At 36.3% G+C, this 4,088-nt stretch overlaps 1 pseudogene; it reads left to right on the top strand.

The window, feature by feature from the left end:
* Positions 1-1,151: 1,151 nt before the first annotated feature.
* LOC114054404 lies at positions 1,152-3,313 on the top strand (annotated as a pseudogene).
* Positions 3,314-4,088: the final 775 nt, after the last annotated feature.

The following is a 4,088-nucleotide window of genomic DNA, read 5'->3' as shown; positions in this document are numbered from 1 at the left end:
GCTGGGAAAGAAGAACCAGAACAAAAGGGAAAAATCATGAGAAAGAAAAAAATACAAAAAAGTGAAAATATTATGCTTTGATCTGCATCCAGACTCCACAGTTCTTTCTCTGGATATGGATAGCATTTTCCATCATGAGTCTTGGAATTGTCTTAGAGCATTGTATTGTTTTGCTGAGAAGAGCTAAGTCTTTCAAAGTTGACCTTCTCACATTGTTGCTGTTACCGTGTACAATGTTCTCCTGGTTCTACTCGCTTCACTCAGCATCAATTCATGTAAATCTTTGCAGATTTTTCTGAGAGCATCCTGCTGATGATTTCTTATAGCACAATAGTATTTCATTATATGCATGTAATCACCACTTTTTCAGCCATTCCCCAACTGATGGACATCCCTCTCAATTTCCAATTATTTGTCACAAAAAGGGCTGCACATTGGGATCCTTTTCCATTTTTTATGATCTATTTTAGATACAGACTTTATAGTGATATTGCTGAATCAAAAGGTTTGCACAGTTTGATAGCCCTTTGGGCATAGTTCCAAATAGCTCTAGAATGGTTGGATCAGTTTACAACTCCACCAGCATTAGTGCTCTATTTTCCCCACATGTTCTCTATCAGTTATCATTTTCCTTTTTTGTAATATTAGCCAATCTGATAAGTGTGAGGTGGTACCTCAGAGTTGTTTGAATTTACATTTCTCTAATTAATAGTGATTTAGAGCATTTTTTCATAGGACTATGGATAGCTTTAATTTCTTTATCTGAAAACTGCCTGTTCATATCCTTTGTCCATTTATCAATTGGGGAATGACTTCTATTCTGATAACTTTGACTCAATTCTTTATATATTTTATAAATTATGTCTTTATCAGTTGTAAAAAAGTATAAAAAGCATGTAAAAAAGTGGCTGTGTTTCCCAGCTTTCTGTTTTCCTTCTAATCACGACTTTGTTTGCACAAAAACTTTGTGCAAAAACTTAAATTTAATTAAATCAAAATTATCCATTTCACATTTCATAATGTTCTCTATCTCTTCTTTGGTCATAAAATCTTTCCTTTTCCATAGATCTGACAGGCAAACTATTCCTTGCTCTCCTAATTTGCTTATGGTATCACCCTTTTTATCTAAATCATGTACCCATTTTGATCTTATGTTGGTATATGGTGTAAGATGTTGGTCTATGCCTAATTTCTGCCATACTATTTTCCAGTTTTCTCCAGCAGTTTTTTGTCAAATAGTGAGTTTTTATCCCCAAAAGTGGAGTCCTTGGGTTTATCAAACAGTAAATTACTATCACCATTGACTACTTTGTCTTGTCTACCTAACTTACTCCAGTGATCCACCACACTATTTCTTAGCCAGTACCAAATAGTTTTGATGATTGATGCTTTATAATATAGTTTTAGATCTGATACAGGTAGGCCACCTTCCTTTGCATTTTTTTTTTCATTAATTCCCTTGATATTCTTTACCTTTGTTCTTCCAGATGAATTTTGTTATTTTTTTCTAGTCCTATAAAATAATTTTTGGTAGTTTGATTGGTATGGCACTGATTTAGGTAGAAGTCTCATTTTTATTATATTAGCTTGGCTTACCCATTAACAACTGATGTTTTTCTAATTACTTAGATCTGACTTTGTGTGAAAAGTGTTTTGTAATTGGGTTCATATAGTTCCTGGGATTGTCTTGGCAGGTAGACTCCCAAATATTTTATTTTACAGTTATTTTAAGTGGGATTTCTTTTTCTATCTCTTGCTGCTAGGTTTTGTTAGTAATATATAGAAATGCTGATGATTTATGTGGATTTATTTTATATACTGCAATTTTGCTAAAGTGGTTAATTATTTCAAGTAGTTTTTTAGTTGATTCTCTAAGTATACCATCATATCAACTGTAAAGAATGATAGTTTTGTTTCCTCATCGCGTATTCTAATTCCTTCAATTTCTTTTTCTTCTCTTATTGCTGAAGCTAACATTTCTAGTATAATATTGAATAACAGTGGTGATAATGGATATCCTTTTTTCTCCTCTAATCTTACGGGGAAAGCTTCCAGCTTATCCCCATTATGTACAGTGCTTGCTGATGGTTTTAAATAGATGCTACTTATAATTTTAAGGACAATGCCATTCATTCCTATCTCTCTAGCGTTTTCAATGGTAATGGCTGCTGTAATTTGTCAAAAGTTTTTTCTGCATCTATTGAGATAATCATATGATTTCTGTTGGTTTTGTTATTGATATGGTTGTTTATGCTGATAGATTTCCTAATATTGAATCAGCCCTGCATTCCTGGTATAAATCCTAACGGGTCAGAGTTTATTATCCTGGTGATAAATTTTTGTAATTTCTTTGCTAATATTTTATTTAAAATTTTTGCTCAAAACAGTCTAAGACTCTAAGAGTTGTGGAGAAAACACATAAGAAAAGTTGTTAAAATGACCATGCCCTTTGAATCATTGATCCCACTCCTGGACACATATAATCCAAGGACTTCAAAGACAAAAGATAGGTTCCATACATACAACCACATTTTCCTGGTGGGAAACAAAATGCATGTCTATTGATCAGAGACTGGCTGAAAAAAATCGTGAGATGTGGCGCCCTCTCTATGAGGTTGGGGCGCGGCTGACTCAGCCTTTTCTGCCCACTCTTCCCTTACCACTCCAAGCTCCTCTTGGGCGGCAATGTAAAGCTCTTGGGCTGCCCGTCTGCAGTGCTATCACCCCACAGCCACTTCCTACCTTCCTCTGCCACAATCAACTGCCAGGACCTCATAAGCTATGATGAGATGCTCTCAGATGTTTACAAGATCAGGGAGATCCCATGAACTGGCTATACCTAGAGGTGGAGAGGAAGATAGTTGGACAGAGGGTACTATTGATGATTCACTCATCACTGGAAATGCCTCTGCTGAAGGTCCTGAGGGTGAAGGAACAGACGCCACTGTAATCACTGGAGTTGACATAGTAATGAATCATCATCTACAAGAAAATATTTTCACAAAAAAATCCTACAAAAAGTACATCACAGACTATATGAAATCAATCAAATGCAGACTTGAAGAATACAAGCCAGAGACAATAAAACCTTTTATGAGGGGAGCTGCAGAACAAATAAATAAAACATATCCTTGTTAGTTTTAAAAACTATCAGTTCTTCATAGGTGAAAACATGATTCCAGATGCCATGGTGGCTCCCTTAGACCTCCAAGAGGATGGTGTGACTTCATATATGATTTTCTTTAAAAATAGTTTAGAAATGGAGAAATGTCAACAAATTCAGCTGACTACTTTGAATCACCCATCATCATAACTGGCTGCTGCTTTTTGTCACCTACACAACATCAAGACCCGTACAAATTTGGACTGATATCATCTTGAGCTTTATTCCCTTATTTTTGACCTTGATTTATTTGGAGGGGAGGCATTGTTTTTTGTTGTTGTTGTTTTGTTGTTTTTTGTTTTTTGCTTTTTGGTGAGGCAATTGGGGGTAAGTGACTTGCCCAGGGTCACACAGCTAGTAAATGTCAAGTGTCTGAGGCTGGATTTGAACTCAGGTCCTCCTGATCCCAAGGCCAGAGCTGCACCCACTGTGCCACCTAGTTGCCCCTAATCACATAGGTTGTGTGAAATAAAGTACATTTAACATCCCCCCCAATTGTGAGATGTGAATAAAATGTGATATTAAATCCAGTCAATAAGCATTTATTAAACATCTATCATGTGTCAGTCAAAGTGGTGAACTGTGAAGAAAGGCAGAAACATAATTCCCTGCCCTCAAGGAGTTCCATTAGAATTGAAAACAAGTGGAAAACAAAAAACATCAAAAGTTTTATGTCAAAGATGTATAGAGCATCAGTGGAAAATAATCTCAGAAGAAAGACACTAACTGGGGGGGGATAGAGATGGGGGTTTAAATAAAGAAAGGTCACTACAAAAGGTCTCTTTCAGAAGGCAGAATTTCAGTCTTGGGGGATGTGAGAGCCAAGAGGTGGAGGTGAAAACAGAATTTTTGATACATAGGGAACAGAGCCTGAGAAAGTGTGGAGGTGGCACATAGAGGGTGGTGTCTGAGGGAGAGCAAGAAG

Source organism: Vombatus ursinus, unplaced genomic scaffold (assembly GCF_900497805.2).
Source record: "Vombatus ursinus unplaced genomic scaffold, bare-nosed wombat genome assembly UNPS02014813.1, whole genome shotgun sequence".
In the NCBI taxonomy this organism is placed as follows: Eukaryota; Metazoa; Chordata; class Mammalia; order Diprotodontia; family Vombatidae; genus Vombatus; species Vombatus ursinus.
This window is presented reverse-complemented; position numbering and strand designations above follow the sequence as displayed.